General features: G+C 44.0%; 1 protein-coding gene across 2 annotated transcripts in view; it reads right to left on the bottom strand.

Annotated features, from left to right (window-relative positions):
* Nucleotides 1–17,923, bottom strand: part of LOC126234428 (multiple inositol polyphosphate phosphatase 1) — a 298,738-nt gene that overhangs the window by 146,274 nt on the left and 134,541 nt on the right. Inside the window, exon 1 of one of the 2 annotated variants that reach the window (XM_049943122.1) lies at nucleotides 17,239–17,367. The exons of the other annotated variant lie outside the window; for it this stretch is intronic. The gene's annotated coding sequence lies outside the window, so the exon portion shown is untranslated. Of the gene's footprint in view, nucleotides 1–17,238; nucleotides 17,368–17,923 lie in introns of those variants that run through there. 2 annotated transcript variants of the gene reach the window in all.

Below are 17,923 nucleotides of genomic sequence, written 5' to 3' on the forward strand. Positions count from 1 at the left end.
TGGATCACGAGAGTGAAAGAGATGATGCCAAGTCTGCTAATTCATTACAGTACAGAGAAAGCTTTTTGAAGGAGAATCACATCAGAAATCTACCTCCTCTGAAATATGCGCTAAATGAATCGCCAGTCCACCAACAACTCCTGCCTCGAGGGCGAGAAATTAAAGCTGAACTTTTGTAGATGAAGCCCCAGCAAATATCTCTAGGAGCAGAACATACGGCGAAGTGGAAGAGGAGCCCGTCACGTTGCACCATCTCAACAGAGATCCGTACCCAAAGACTGGAAAGTTGCACAGGTCACACCAATATTCAAGAAAGGTAGTAGGAGTAATCCACTAAATTACTGGTCCATATCGTTAACGTCGATATGCAGTAGGGTTTTAGAACGTATATTGTGCTCGAACATTATGAATTACCTCGAAGAAAACGATCTATTGATACACAGTCAACATGGGTTTAGAAAACATCGCTCTTGTGAAACACAATTAGCTCTTTATTCACATGAAGTGGTGAGTGCTATTGACAAGAGATCTCAGATCGATTCCGTATTTCTTGACTTCCGGAAGGCTTTTGACACTGTACCACACAAGCGGCTCGTAGTGAAATTGCGTGCTTATGGAATATCGTCTCAGTTATGTGACTGGATTTGTGATTTCCTGTCAGAGAGGTCACAGTTCGTAGTAACTGACGGAAAGTCATCGACTAAAACAGAAGTGATTTCTGGCCTTCCCCAAGGTAGTATTATAGGCCCTTTGCTGTTCCTTATCTATATTAACGATTTTGGAGACAATCTGAGCAGCCGCCTTCGGTTGTTTGCAGATAACGCTGTCGTTTATCGACTAATAAAGTCATCAGAAGATCAAAACAAACTGCAAAACGTTTTAGAAAAGATATATGAATGGTGCGAAAAGTAGCAGTTGACCCTAAATAACGAAAAGTGTGAGGTCATCCACATGAGTGCTAAAAGGAACTCGTTAAACTTCGGTTACACGATAAATCAGTCTAATCTAAAAGCCGTAAATTCGACTAAATGCCTAGGTATTACAATTACGAACAACTTATATTGGAAGGAACACATAGAAAATGTTGTGAGGAAGGCTAACCAAAGACTGCGTTTTACTGGCAGGACACTTAGAAAATGTAACAGGTCTACTAAGGAGACTGCCTACACTACGCTTGTCCGTCCTCTTTTAGAATACTGCTGCGCGGTGTGGGATCCTTACCAGATAGGACTGACGGAGTACATCGAAAAAGTCCAAAGAAAGGCAGCATGTTTTGTATTTTCGCGAAATATGGGCGAGAGTGTCACAGAAATGATAAAGGATTTGGGCTGGACATCATTAAAAGAAAGGCGTTTTTCGTTGCGACGAAATCTTCTCACCAAATTCCAATCACCAACCTTCTTCTCCGAATGCGAAAATATTTTGTTGACACCGCCCTATTTAGGGAGGAACGATCACCTAGATAAAATAAGGGAAATCAGTGCTCGTACGGAAAGATATAGGTGTTCAATTTTCCCGCGCGCTATACGGGATTGACATAATAGAGAATTGTGAAGGTGGTTCGATGAACCCTCTGCCAGGCACTTAAATGTGATTTGCAGAGTATCCATGTAGATGTAGATGTAGAGAGGGAAAGGGCCAACAGCAAACTTATAAATGAGCTCCGAGACAGGGACGGGAAAACTCTCAAAAAAAGCAGAAATAAAAGGGCACATAGATAAATACTTTTGTCTTCCAAAGAGAAGAAACAAAAAAATGCGTCAGTTGCAAACATACTGCAGCAAAGAAGAGGAATGCTAACAGTTGCAGTCAGGGCGTTACTGACGGAGAACGTTGATGAAGAAGAAGTAAAAGACGTAATCGAGAGCAGAGCCAGAGGGAGAGCGTAAGGTGCTGACGGCATCCCGCTCGAGTTCTACCTCGCCTGCTGCGTTACCGTAGGAGGACAAATCATGGAAGTGATCAACGAGACTTTGAGTGTGGGAGAAATTCCATCTCCACTACTGGAAGGTACAATAACATTCGTCCCAAAGAACAAAGGTGCCCGCCACATTGAAGTTTTCCCGCCAAATCACGTTCCTCAACGCTGACTATAAACTGTTATCAAAACGTGTCGCAAATAACGTCAAAACAGCGATGAAGAAAGTGATAAGCACGTGGCAGGCGTGCGCAGTGTCAGGCACAAGCATTTTTGACGCCACCTGCACATACAGAGATGCCAGAGTACAAGAAGCCACAACCAGAATTCCAGCTACCATAATATCAGTTGACTTTCGACAGGATCGATCCCAGTTACCTGATGAAACGCTCACTACGTTCGGTTTCGGGGAAAAAAATTAGCGGAATCATCGACAAGATATTCAAGAATGTGAGGTCAAAAATAGTTGTAAATGGATAGATCACCCGACACGTAGAGCTAAACGGATCAACGAGGCAAGCCTGTCAATTGTCAATGGCGCTCTTTGAAGTAACCACTGCTGCGAAAAATCGCGAACAGTATTATTGGTCTCTCCATAGGAGACAAGACAGTAGCCTGCGTGGCCTACGCAGACGACATGGGTATTTTAATTTAAGAACAAGAAGACACAGCCCAAATACGACATCATGCAGTATTTTGAAGACGCGTCAGGCACAAAAATCAATAAAACGAAAACAGTACAACTGCTGACTGGCAACAAACAACTAAATGCAGCTGATCAGTGGTACGAGGTAGTAGAGAGACATAAAGTACTCGGTACAGCCATACAGCCCTGTCCTCTCAAAACGGCCACTTACAACTGGAAGTACGTGCTACACACTATACGGGTTCTCGTCAGAATACACTGAAACACAACGATCCTGTCGAAAGCCTAGTACCTCACGCAAATCCTCTGTATCTCAGGGGAAATATCAGAGCGCTAAGGGCCCCGTCCACTATCTCTTAAGGTGAAAGGGTAACATTTTAAGCGGTGCAAACAACGTGCTCACTGCCGGCACCCGAAGGGGTATTCGGCCTGGTCGACGTATGAACCAAATGTGCCGCGCTGCTGCTGAAATGGACACCCGCCATGCAGTACAAAAGCTCATGAAGCGCCAAAGCAGCGTTCTGGCGAGATTTAGGCCTGCATCAGGGGAAGCGCCGGTAGACACCAGCCACATCCTGTATAAACACGGCACGTCAAGCAGCTCTGCCTCAGCAAGAACTATGCTATTACCATAGTACCTAGCCCCAGCCACGTAACTACGAAGAACATATACAGAGCCCTGAATGGGAATCCAACGAGGAGCACAACTGAAATTAAGTTTCCCGAATATAATTGGTTACAAATGCGGGAAAACATCTCCGAAAGTGTGATATCAAAACACGCCGAAGAGGCTCGAACAGTAAATAGAACAATCCTGATAAACCAAAGGCTGGCGCAAATAAAACAGATACCAACAGAAATGCGAAGCATGCAACAGTGTGGGCACCCTGGAGCATCGTTTCACGTGCCAAAGTAGTCTCAAAATATGAGACACGTATCAGAAAATGGTGACAGAAATAAACATGACAGGCCCGAGGACCGTCAAAACCACAGCACTCACTGCTCAAGACACAAAACCCTTTCCTTGGCCAAAACGAATGGCAACACTAAGGAGCCTTGCAATGACAGGTCAACGCCATAATTGCCAAGAAACAAACGGACCTCCCGGACTTCCTCATGAAACTCTGGGAAGGACACAAGAGAGAATCAGCACAGGAAGTACCAAGAAATCTTCCAAAACTTCCTCCGGATACCGCTGGAGACATTCATCAACAACTCCCTTCCTGGCGACATGTGACCAGCACCATCACCGACACTACTCCACCCTCCCCGTTCCCCAACACAGCCACTCAACATAACCAAGATGAAAAAGCGCAGTAAAATGTCAGTGAAAATGTTCCGAGTCCCTCTTTCTTACTTCATATATCGCAATATACACAGTATAAATCGTGATCCATGAGTGTTCCGTTTTTAATCAGTGTAAAAGAGCTACAGTGTAAAGCGTACTGCCGTGTACTCCAGTATGTGCCAATCAGGAGCAGTGTACCTGCGTATATTACCAAATCCAATATTGTATAAAATTTGTGTCTGCACCATTTTTCTTTTGATCATTATTATGTATTATTTATACTGTCTATGTCCCCCCCCCCCCCCCACACCCCTTATGAACCATGGATCTTGCCATTCGTGGGAAGGCTTGCGTAAGTCAGCGAAACAGATAGCCGTACCGTAGAATGCAACCACAACGGAGGAGTATCTGTTGAGAGGCCAGACAAATATGTGGTTCCTGAAGAGGGGTAGGAGCCTTTTCAGTAGTTCCAGGGGCAACAGTTTGGGTGATTGACTTATCTCGCCTTGTAACACAACCAAAACGGCCTTGCTGTGCTGGTACTGCAAACAGCTGAAAGCAAGGGAAAACTACAGCAGTAATTTTTCCTGAGGGAGTGCAGCTCCATTATATGGTTAAATCATGAAGGCATCCTCTTGGGTAAAATATTTCGAACGTAAAAGGGTCCCCCTTTCGCATCATTGGGCGGTAATTACTCAGGAGCATGTACTTATCAGGAGAAACAAAACCGCCATTCTACGGATCAGAGCGTGGAATGTAAGCTCCCTTAATCGGGCAGGTTGATTAGAAAATTTAAAAGGGGAAATGGATGGTTGAAGTTAGATATACAGGGAATTGGTGAAGTTCGGTGGCAGGAGGAACAGTATTTCTGGTCAAGTGAATAAAGGGTTATAGTAAATACAAAATCGAATAGGGGAAATACATATGTGGGTTTAATAATGAATGAAAAATAGGAACACGGATAATTACTACGAACAGTATAGTGAATGCATTCGCATTATTGTAGCCAAGATAGACACGAGGCCCACACCCACGACAACAGTACAAGTGGACATCTTGTGCATGAGGCTCAGCTTAAAATGAACATGTTTTACGACACAAGATTTTAAGACCTGAGGATGTTGAAACCGGTTGTCTTAAATAAAGAAATATTTTATGCGATCTTGGCTGTTGAGGTTTTTTACAATTAAAACAAATCACCTTTCGTTATAAGGAAATTCAATGAAAGGCAGCAATCGATCCGGACAAGTTCATAGTGTCATTACCTCTTCTGTCGTTGATGCAGTGGATGAACCATCAGAAATCATCGACTGCGGACGGTGGAAGACATTCGGCTGATGTTGGGCGAGTCACAGTAATGTCACGCCGTCAGGTTCGGTTCAAATGGTTCAAATGGCTCTGAGCACTATGGGACTTAACTTCTGAGGTCATCAGTCCCAAAAAACTTAGAACTACTTAAACCTAACTAACCTAAGGACATCACACGCATCCATGCCCGAGGCAGGATTCGAACCTGCGACAGTAGCGGCCGCGCAGTTCCAGACTGTAGCGCCTAGAACCGCTCGGCCACTCCGGCCGGCGTCAGGGTCGGTATAAGGTATACATGACACAAGCAGCCGCTTGCGGCGCCAAGCTGAGAGGGTAGCTAAGGTGTCACAACTGTAAGATTTCTGTCATAAGACAATTAGCAGCTGCCGCTAAGGACGCCAGGCAAGCTCAACTGCAAGATTGTATACAACACATTTCACAATTAGTAGAGAAAACCGACACAGGTGAAATTGTATGAGGACGACTGAGAAGAGCGGGGGGGGGGGGGGGAGGGGGGATGGGGGGGGGATTGCGGAGGGGATCCTAATAAAAGTCGCTTGTGTGAATAATGTTATCGAACCAGTCCTGGCCGGCCAGAGTGGCCGTGCGGTTCTGGGCGCTACAGTCTGGAGCCGAGCGACCACTACGGTCGCAGGTTCGAATCCTGCCTCGGGCATGGACGTGTGTGATGTCCTTAGGTTAGTTAGGTTTAATTAGTTCTAAGTTCTAGGCGACTGATGACCATAGCAGTTAAGTCGCATAGTGCTCAGAGCCATTTGAACCAGTCCTGGACGCCATCATGACAGAGCACCTGAAGTTCCGGAAGATCTGTGTGCAGTGGGTTCCCTATAGCATGATGGAGAGGCAGAAGTTGAACAGAAAGTTGACAAATTGTAACAACTTGAATGGTATCGCGATCAAGAATCTCGTTTCCTGTTCCACACTGTCACGGAAGATGAAAGATGGTGTCAGCTTCTTGAGCAGGTGAGCAAGCGTCAAAGCTAACAATGCAAGCACATGGCTTCACCCCCACTGAAAAAATCCAACGCCGTACACACCGGCACCGGGAAAGTCATGATGACCTTTTTCTTTGACTGCAAGGACCCGCTTTTTGGGACAAGGTGCCGATTAACGCACAGCGGCATGTGGACACTTCGCAAAAATTGAAGCGCGCCGTCAAGCCCAAGCGCCTAGGAATGTTGAGGGGTAGCAAAATTCTGACGCAGGATAATGGCCGCCGGCGTGCTGCCAAGGCTGTTCCGACTACACAGCACAAGTTTCACTGGAAAACTCTTACATATTCCCCACACAGTCCCGATCTCTCCCCATGCGATTTCCATACTTGGGAACCCTGAAAGAAGACATTCGTGACCGTCGACTTGCTTCGGACGGAAAGGTGCACGCCTGGGCACAGTCACGGTTCCACAGGCAATCGCAAACATTTTTCCATGATGGCAATAACCATCTTGGCTCACAGTGGGATAAATGTAATAACACTTATGGCGATTAATTTTGAGATAATAAACAGTTTAATTACTTTTTCCATCTGTCTCGCTTTCATTTGACTGCCCCTTATATTTAAATGTTCTCTTTGCGTGAAATCCAGCGGATGTACGTCCTGTGAACGGATAGGCCATGCTATCGGACCTCCTTGAAGAATTCATCTACCGGTGAGGTAGAGTCGCACAATCTGTAAAAAATAGCCTGGTACTCCGTCATGCGTAAACCACAGTCGTCTTCTTTCTTCTAGGGTAACGTTCTCCAATAACACTGGTAATTCATAGCCCAGAAATGGGTGGTACGCAGCACCTATTAATTTGTTCGGGAAAGTGATGAGATTGGTATTTTAGAGAGCTAAACGATGAAGTCATCAGCGCCGTGTTTGGTATGTGGCCCTATAAGTCTGTCATCGATAATTCCTGAGCATATATTGATACTGAAGGGATCTTGATGCCTCACCTGCATCTCTTGAGAATCCTGCACCAGATATCTGCATATTACTCACGACAAGTCATGTGTGGTTTCCGGACATACTTATAATTATAGGAACTTCTCGTCTATTTTTGACCAATACTACCTCCTGTGGGTCACACAGACATTTTTCAACTCCCTTGTACAAGTGAATAAAAACAGAAACAGAAACAAATGGAAGATTATTTCTGAAAAGTAGACTGAAAGCTTGTAATACGGGAGACAATGTGTTTTAAGTGTAAATTTGTAAATAAATTGTCAGGTTCCAGCGAGTAACTCTTAAGTAATGCAGTGGGGTTTCAGATGTGGGATGTAGCGTGTTTTGTAAATATAGCAAATGGCAGTTTCCTGTAAAAACGTAAGTATTTTGGATTAACCGTGTTTTTTCTCGTACCCACGCAGTCCCGGGTCCGCATAATCAGTATAATCAGGAGCTTGTATATTATACACTCCTGGAAATTGAAATAAGAACACCGTGAATTCATTGTCCCAGGAAGGGGAAACTTTATTGACACATTCCTGGGGTCAGATACATCACATGATCACACTGACAGAACCACAGGCACATAGACACAGGCAACAGAGCATGCACAATGTCGGCACTAGTACAGTGTATATCCACCTTTTGCAGCAATGCAGGCTGCTATTCTCCCATGGAGACGATCGTAGAGATGCTGGATGTAGTCCTGTGGAACGGCTTGCCATGCCATTTCCACCTGGCGCCTCAGTTGGACCAGCGTTCGTGCTGGACGTGCAGACCGCGTGAGACGACGCTTCATCCAGTCCCAAACATGCTCAATGGGGGACAGATCCGGAGATCTTGCTGGCCAGGGTAGTTGACTTACACCTTATAGAGCACGTTGGGTGGCACGGGATACATGCGGACGTGCATTGTCCTGTTGGAACAGCAAGTTCCCTTGCCGGTCTAGGAATGGTAGAACGATGGGTTCGATGACGGTTTGGGTGTACCGTGCACTATTCAGTGTCCCCTCGACGATCACCAGTGGTGTACGGCCAGTGTAGGAGATCGCTCCCCACACCATGATGCCGGGTGTTGGCCCTGTGTGCCTCGGTCGTATGCAGTCCTGATTGTGGCGCTCACCTGTACGGCGCCAAACACGCATACGACCATCCTTGGCACCAAGGCAGAAGCGACTCTCATCGCTGAAGACGACACGTCTCCATTCGTCCCTCCATTCACGCCTGTCGCGACACCACTGGAGGCGGGCTGCACGATGTTGGGGCGTGAGCGGAAGACGGCCTAACGGTGTGCGGGACCGTAGCCCAGCTTCATGGAGACGGTTGCGAATGGTCCTCGCCGATACCCCAGGAGCAACAGTGTCCCTAATTTGCTGGGAAGTGGCGGTGCGATCTCCTACGGCACTGCGTAGGACCCTACGGTCTTGGCGTGCATCCGTGCGTCGCTGCGGTCCGGTCCCAGGTCGACGGGCACGTGCACCTTCCGCCGACCACTGGCGACAACATCGATGTACTGTGGAGACCTCACGCCCCACGTGTTGAGCAATTCGGCGGTACGTCCACCCGGCCTCCCGCATGCCCACTATACGCCCTCGCTCAAAGTCCGTCAACTGCACATACGGTTCACGTCCACGCTGTCGTGGCATGCTACCTGTGTTAAAGACTGCGATGGAGCTCCGTATGCCACGGCAAACTGGCTGACACTGACGGCGGCGGTGCACAAATGCTGCGCAGCTAGCGCCATTCGACGGCCAACACCGCGGTTCCTGGTGTGTCCGCTGTGCCGTGCGTGTGATCATTGCTTGTACAGCCCTCTCGCAGTGTCCGGAGCAAGTATGGTGGGTCTGACACACCGGTGTCAATGTGTTCTTGTTTCCATTTCCAGGAGTGTATTTGAGAGTCGTTTACAGCCAATGTCGTTTCTTGCTACATCATTTCCATAGTTTACGGTCTTCCAATCCCCCTCTTCGATATTCTTGGAGTCGATAGCCTCCTTGACATCTGTCGTCTCCTAGGCGGCTGGCCTCGTTCCCTTTCTCCTTCTGGGATCCACCTCCATATGTTCTTTGGCAATATGTATTCATTCACAGTCTCTAAACGGTCATACCATAGTAACATCTTTCTCTCAGTACCTTCCATTATGTTCTCTTCCACTTCCATCACTTTTTTCTGATTTCTTCATTTCTGATGTGTTCTGATCTTGAGACTCCATTTTCATGGACAGCAGCTGATCTTTTTCTCTATGTCTTTTTTCTCCGACTTCTGACCTTTGATTGTCGAATAACACGTTTTCCTTATCCGTTCTTATTTTTAATATATGCTACACTCTTTATTTCGCGGATGTAGTTATGCCTAGATATTTAACAGAGCAACATTTAATAGTAAATACTGATACTAAAATTCAAACCATCTAATGATGCTGTTTGTCACCTAGCATTATCATACACTAAGTTTTCCTTGTGTTTATTTTGAAATCTCGTTTGTCTAATTCTTCGAACAGCTTCGCCCCCATCTCACTTTGGACATTGTCACCTGGTCATGAGCAAATAAGAGAAAGTATTGTTTATCATCTCCCACTGACATTCCCATAGAATTAGTTTTTCTTCTCGGTGTTTAACTATTGGCTCTGAGCACTATGCGACTTAACTTCTGAGGTCATCAGTCGCCTAGAACTTAGAACTAATTAAACCTAACTAACCTAAGGACATCACACACATCCATGCCCGAGGCAGGATTCGAACCTGCGACCATAGCGGTCGCTCGGCTCTAGACTATAGCGCCCAGAACCGCACGGCCACTCCGGCCGGCGCGTTTAACTATTCCAGATGAATTGTAAATAACAGAGGAGTCGGTCGACATCCCTGTCGAAGCCCATTGCTAATTTCGAATTCCTCTGTTAACGCATTATCAGCTTTCGCCGAGCTGGCAGATCCACAATGTAGGATGCAAGGCATTTATGTAGAGCATTAACACACCTTTATTCCTCATGTTCAGCCACAACTCATTTGATAGCACTGTGTCATACGCCTTTTTCTAAGTATACGAATGTCGACTGGACTGTGCGCCCTCTTTCAATACATTTTTTCTGATAGCTACGCATGAAAATACCCTCTACGAATGAGCGATCGACCCCGAACCCGATTTGGTACAGATTTTAAACTGCATTAACTGAGCTTATCAGAGAAAGAACAGTCGCTCATATCTGACTTACGCGGAAACTATCACCTGCATCGGTATGTTCAGAAAAAACTTATAGTATGAGTGAGCTGAATAGACTGTGGTATTATTCTCCTCACACCATTAAAAATAGCGTATGAAGTAGGAAAGTTCTTATTCGACAGTTTTAAACTGAGAAACAAGCATTACCACAAACAAAAGCAGGCGAAGTGGCTTTTGCGCAAATACCGGCGTCAGGTACATCTTATTCACAATCAGACCGATGACTGGTTTGACATACGCTACTCTATCTTGAGCAAGCCTCTTCATCTTCGAATAAGTAGTGTGTGCAAACTACAGCCATTTGAACCTGCTTACCCTACAATTCCCTTCATTACCAAATCGACTATTCCACTATGCCTTAAAATGCGTCATATTAACTGATCCCTTCTTTTAGTCCATGCGTGCCATAAATTTATTTTTTTCCAAATTCGTTTAAATTGTTTTTGATTTTGCAGATGTTCATGTTATATCCTCCTTTCAAGACATTGTCAATTACCTTCCACTGCTCTTCCAAGTCTTTTGCTCTCTCTGACAGAATTACAACATCATCGGCAAATCTCAAAGATTTTATTTCTTTCCTCTGAGGTTTAATTTTTTCTACAAATTTCATTGAATTTTCTCATTTTGAAAGAATTGATCAGTGATCTGATTAATTGTTAAAAACCATTCAACAGCCAAGATCCCATAAAATATTTTTTTTTTATTTAAGGCAAACGGTCTCAACAGACTAAGCTGTCTTCTTCAGGTCTTAAAATCTTTTGTTGTAAAACCTGCACATTTTACACTAACTTCACGCATGTTTTGATTTACAACAAAAGATTTTAAGACCTGAAAAAGACAGGAATAGTCTGTTGAAACCGGATGTCTTAAATTAAAAAAAAATATATATTTTATACTGTCTTGGCTGTTGAATGGTTTTTAACTCTACAAATTCCTCCTTGGTACTGATTGAATAACGTTGGGGATAGGCTACAACCCTGTCTCGCTCCCTTCTCAACCACAGCTTCACTTTCTGCCCTTCAACTCTTAATTTGTGATGCACTTTGTAAAAAATAGCAGTTGTGTGGTGAATCTTTCTGCCATACCTGCAATCCAACTTCCTCTGACTGCACAGTGATATTCCATCAGAATTTTTCAGTAACTCCAATAGATAAAGTCTGCTATAGTCTATTCCGTGGAAGGTTTCGGACTGACATAAGTGTCAATGCTATTTTCAAATAAAAATTGTCTGTATTAATATTCTATAGCAGTACAAGAATTTTTTTGGTAATTTGTGGTAAGGTCTTACGGGACCAAACTGCTGAGGTCAGCGGTCCCTAAGCTTACACACTACTTAATCTAACTTAAACTAACTTACGCTAAGGATAACACACACACACATGCCCGAGGGAGGATTCGAACCTCCGACGGGGTAGAGCCGCGCTAACCGTGACAAGGCGCCCTAGACCGCTCGGCTATCCCGCGCGGTGCAGTACAGGACACATGTAGATAAAATAATGTGCTAAGTGAGCAAGGCAGTGATAGTTCAAGTTCCAAACAAACAAACAGGTGTTCATAATTCCGACAGTATTCTAACACTACATGCTGGAATTGCGTGTCACAAGCTAACAGTGGGTATAAGTTACTGAAAGAGCAAAAGTATTTCCATTAGGTAAAAAATTGATGTTAACTATATTTTTGCTAGTTCCAATACTCTTCAAATTCATAAATTATCAACACACTGCATTGCACCCCATGTCAGCTACTAGAAAAGTAATTACTACTCAGTACCTGACACATCTTTTTTAATCTCAGTGTTTTTATGCAGACTTGTAAATTCGTTAAAAAGCATTAAGTTTGATCGAATGTGTACTGAATTCAGATTTTAAAAGCTGTGTTCAGTGCGATATTTCATCGAAGTGTCATGCAGTTTCCACTGTGTGACAGCATAATTACTATCATCAGCAGAAGTCGACAAACGTTTTGTACTGCAAGATAAAGTTAATACCCTAGCATGGAGTCACTATAACGTTTGGATGACCTCGAAAAGCAGTTGAAAGTGGAAAGATGAAAGGTTAGCAACCCTCGTTTACTACCTATATGAACTTAAATTGGATTCTCTGGAGGGAAGAAGAAACTCTACGCAAAACGCTGTTGAGAAAATTCAGTGAACCGGCAATTACGATAGACAGCTGGACCACCAACGTACATCTCGTGTGAGGATCACGACATCCTCAGCAGACGTGTATAGACGGAGAAGAGAAGCAAGCTTTCTGCTGGCCTGCGTGCGTTACGCACTGGTGGCACACGAGTCCCTGCTTGCATATCAAGGGGTATCCTGTCACTGCCTCCATTCTGCAAAGGACGCGCGAGAGCAATCGTTGACCCATGGAACACACAGATTCGCACGTCAGGTGGTCCAAAGAGCTGCATTCAAATCTCCAGTATAGGAGATGTGTACATGTTTCTCAGAACTCATAGGTGTTACGCATCTCATACACGGACGAAACGAGCGTTGCTATGTTTTTCAACTATCCCACTTTTAACTACTTTTCAGAATCATCAGAACATTATAGTGACTCCACACAAGAGTAATAGCTTTATCTTGCAGTACAAAACATTGTCATCCTCTGATGATAACTCAGTGGAAACTACAGGACACTTCGATTAAATAACATACTGAAGAGTAGTTTTAACATCTGAATTCAACACATATTCGATCATACGTACTAAATCTGTTGACTGGATTGATAAATTTACATAAAAAAATATTGACGTTAGAAAGGAGCTGTGAGCTACTGGTTAGTAATTTACACTTGATATGGTGAGTCAGGCAAAACGGACTTCGTTGATCATCAATAATTTACGAACTTGAGGAATATTTGGGCTAGTACAAACACAATTAACATAATTAGTTTGCGTAATGGACACAATTGTGCTGCCGCGCGGGATTAGCCGAGCGGTCTAGGCGCTGCAGTCATGGACTGTGCGGCTGGTCCCGGCGGAGGTTTGAGTCCTCCCTCGGGCATGGGTGTGTGTGTGTGTGTTTGTCCTTAGGATAATTTAGGTTAAGTAGTGTGTAAGCTTAGGGACTGATTACCTTAGCAGTTAAGTCCCATAATGTTTCACACACAATTGAACATTTTTGAACAATTGTGCTCTTTAAATATCTGACCGCCACTCTCAACTTATGGCACGCTCTTACACACACACACACACACACACACACACACACACACACACAGTCAGCTTGCGGTGTCAGAATACTATCTCCGTTCGGAATGCATGTTTCTTTGTTTGGAACTGTCGCTGCCTTGCCTGCTTCGCATATTATTTTATACCACATGTGTTTAATAGTGCTACAGAAAAATAGTACAGATAATTTAGACAAGGAAATAGTATTGCGACATTTAATTTGAGAGTCCACTGTTGTGTTCTAGGCACCTGCCCCTGCATTTAGGCAAGTGGGACGTGTGATGGTTCAAATGGCTCTGAGCACTATGGGACTCAACTTCTGAGGTCATCAGTCCCCTAGAACTTAGAGCTACTTAAACCTAACTAACCTGAGGACATCACACACATCCATGTCCGAGGCAAGATTCGAGCCTGCGACCGTAGCGGTCTCGCGGTTCCAGACTGTAGCGCCTAGAACCGCTCGGCCACACTGGCCGGCTGACGTGTGACGTCACAAGTACATAAACCGTCGGCCAGAAGCCCCATAGAAATACTACTTACACCAACATGGTGGTCAGAAGTAGCAATAAATGAAAGAATTTATTTATTTATTTCTACTCATCCAAGAACAATCTCGTAGATATACGAATTGTCTTGGTAATACAACAACAACCAGTAGCCGAAAATATAGATATAAAAAAAATATATAATTATATTCTATGAAAGCAAGGGGAAACAACAGCCATAATTTTTTCCAGGGGCATGCATGTCTGTTCCGGATATAAAATAGTTTTCCATTCGGATTTCCGGGCGGGAACTACACAGGAGGAGATCGTCACCACAAGGAACAAAACTAATGCTCTGCGGGGAGGAGCGTGGGCAAGTAGGTTTGAAAATTTAAAAGGGAAATAGATGGGATGAAGTTAGAGGCAGAGGGAATTAGTGAAGTTCAGTGGCAGGAAGGACAGGACTTCTGGGCAGATGAATAAATGGTTATAAATACAAAATAAAATAGGTGTAATCCAGGAGTAAGTTTAATACGAACAAGAAAATATGAATGCGGGTTGCTACTATGAACAGCATAGTTAACTCATTACTGTAGCCAAGACAGACACTAAGCCTGCACCGACCACAGCAACGCAAGTTTATATGCCAGTTAGCTCCGCAGATGATGAAGAGATTGAAGAAATGTATAATGAAATAAAAGAAATTATTCAGACAGTGCAGGGAGGTGAACATTTAATTGTGATGGGAGTCTGGAATTTGACAGTGAGAAAAGGAAGAGAAGGAACAATAGTATGTGAAAATAGGCTGGGGGATTTTGCACAGAGCTTAATTTAATCATCGATCAAAAAATGTTCAAATGTGTGTGAAATCTTATGGGACTTTACTGCTAAGGTCATCAGTCCCTACCCTTACACACTACTTAACCTAACTTATCCTAAGGACAAACACACACACCCATGCCCGAGGGAGGACGCGAACCTCCGCCGGGACCAGGCGCACAGTCCATGACTGCAGCGCCTAGCCCGCTCGGCTAATCCCGCGCGGCCTTAATCATCGCTAACACTTGGTTTAAGAATTATGAAAGAAGGTTGTATCCGTGGAAGAGACCTGGAGACACTGAAAGGTTTCCGACTGGTTATGGAAGAGCAATACAGAGATTTCGGAACCAGATTTTAAATTGTAGTATATTTCCAGGGGCAGATGTGGACTCTGACCACTATTTAGTAGTTATGAGTTCTAGATTAAAACGGAAGAAACTGCAAGAAGATAGGAAATTGAGAAGATGGAAACAGGATAAGTTGAAAGAACGAGAGGTTGTCGAGAGTTTCAGAGGAAGTATTAGGCACCGATTGACTAGAACAGGGGAAGGAACACAGAAGAAGAAGAATAGGTAGCTTTGAGAGACGAAATAGTGAATGCAGCAGAGGATCAAGTATGTAAAAAGACGAGGGCTAGTAGAAATCCTTGGATATCACAGGACATATTGAATGTAACTGATGAAAGGAGAAAATATAAGAAGAGAAGGGGAATACAAATATCTTAGAAAACGACTGACAGAAAGTGCAAAATGGCTAAGAAGGAATAGTTATAAGACAAATGTAAGAATTTAGGAGCGTATTTCACTAGGGGAAGGATACATGCCGCCTACAAAAATATTAAAGCGGCCTTTGGAGAAATGCGACTGTATTAATATCAAGAACTCAGATGAAAAACCGGTACTAAGCAAAGAAGACAAAACAAAAAACTGGATGGAGTATAGAAGGTCTGTACAACGGAACTGAGCTTGAAGACAATATAATAGAAAGGGAAGAGGACGTGAATGAATATGAGATGGGGGATATGCTACTGCGAGCAGACTTCACGAAGAATGTAATAGTTCCAATTCCAACGTAAGCAGGTGGTGACAGATGTCAGTATTACAGAACTATTTAGTAAGTCATGGTTGCAAAATACTAACACGAATTCCTTACAGAAGAATGGAAAAACTGGTAGAAGTCGACCTCGGTGAAAATCAGTCTGGGTTCTGGAGAAACGTAGAAACACGCTAGGCACTACTGACCCTACGACTTCTCTTAGAAGATCAGGTAAGGAAAGGGAAACCTAAGTTTATTCGTGGCATTTGTAGATTCAGAGAAAACTTTTCACAAAGTTCCCTGAAATTATCTCCTTGAAAATCTGAAAGTAGCAGGGGTAAAATACAGGGAGCGAAAGGCTGTTCCAAACGTCTACAGAAATCAGACGGCAGTTATAAGAATCGAGGGGCATGACATGGAAGAAGAGCTGAGAAGGGAGTGAGATAGGGTTGTAGCCTGTCCCCTATGTTATTGTTCCGTACAACGAGCAAGTAGTACTGGAAACCAAGAAAAATTTGAAGTAGGAATTAAAGTTCAGGGAGAAAAAATTAAGAAAAAAAGAAGTTTCCACATGGCATCGTAATTCTGTCAGAGACAGCAAAGATTTTGGATGAACAGTTGAACAGAACGGACAGTGTTTTGAAAGGAGAATATAATTTGAACATCAACAAAGGAAAAGAAGGATAATTGAATGCAATCGAATTAAAGCAGCTAATGCTGAGGAAAACGAGACACTAAAAGTAGTAAATGACTTTTGCTATTGGGGCAGCAAAGTAACTGATGACGGCAGAAGAAGACAGGATATAAAATACAGACTGGCAACAGCAAGACAAGCGTTTATGAAGAAGAGAAATTTGTTAATATCGAATATAGATTTAGGTGTTAGGAAGTCTTTTCTGAAGGTATTTGTCTGGAGTGGAACCATGTACGGCACTGAAACATGGACGGTAAAGAGTTTAGACAAGAAGAAAATAGAAGCTTTTGAAATGTGGTGCTAAAGAAGAAAATGCCGAAGATCAGATTGCGGAAATAATGAGGAGGTACAAAAGAACTGGGGAGAAAAGAAATTTCTGACACCATTTGACTAAAAGGGGGGGGGGGCAAAAATCGTAGACCGAGACCAAGAGATGAGTACAGTCAGCAGATTCAGAAGGACGTTGGTTGCAGCAGTTATTTGGAGATGAAGAGGCTTGCACAGAATAGAGCGGTATCCAACCGAATGTTTTAATTGTGTGTTATTCTATATGTGATCTGATACAACGTAGATCTGTCAAAACCGGTCATAGTAATAAAAAGAACTGTTAACAATCTTGGCAAACTTGATTCCTCAAGAATATTATAGGTTTAGCGCCACTTGTATGTTTACTAACGGGATAACCGTTACAGTCTAACCGACCTGAGACGAACAGACGCGGGTACAGACGTCTGTAGCATCGTCCCCTCTCGCACTCTTTCGCCTTCCCGTCGGGCGCTGACAAGAGCTAGGCTGGTCTCCCGCTGTGGCGAGAAGTGCTCACTGCTTACTGCACGGCAGGAATGGCGGGGACGGACGCAGCATCTCCAGCCGCAATTACGTCCCACGCAACTCACCCCGCCTGCCCGCTCCCCTTCCCCCACTTTCTTGTCCAATTTCTCGCCACGGATGCTTCCACATCAACAGTGCCTCGTCTGGAGACAGCGACGCCAAATTTTTCGTCGCCTGTGAGAGCGTTTCAGCGGTGAAGGTAGTTAATGTCTCACTGCCGGTCACCAAACACACAGTGCTAAGGCTGTTGCTAGTAAAACTATTCTAGGTCAAAGACATGAAAAATTCTTTCGTATTCTGTCTTATACATTCGTTCCTTTTATGAAAGCTTACCGCAATTACCCACTTTTCAGATCTTTTCGAGTTCTAAGCATTCTCCTTTAAGGACAGACATTGAGCGGATTTAGAGATGCGCTATTAGGATCGTAACAGGTCGCTACAGCCCACACACAAAGTGTAACAGAAATGTTTGGGGAATGTAAATGGGAACATTTCGAAAAAAGGCGCTGTTGTTCTAGAGAAATCCTGTGGGGTAAATTTAGATAACCCGTATTTC

This window comes from Schistocerca nitens, chromosome 2, assembly GCF_023898315.1.
Source record: "Schistocerca nitens isolate TAMUIC-IGC-003100 chromosome 2, iqSchNite1.1, whole genome shotgun sequence".
In the NCBI taxonomy this organism is placed as follows: Eukaryota; Metazoa; Arthropoda; class Insecta; order Orthoptera; family Acrididae; genus Schistocerca; species Schistocerca nitens.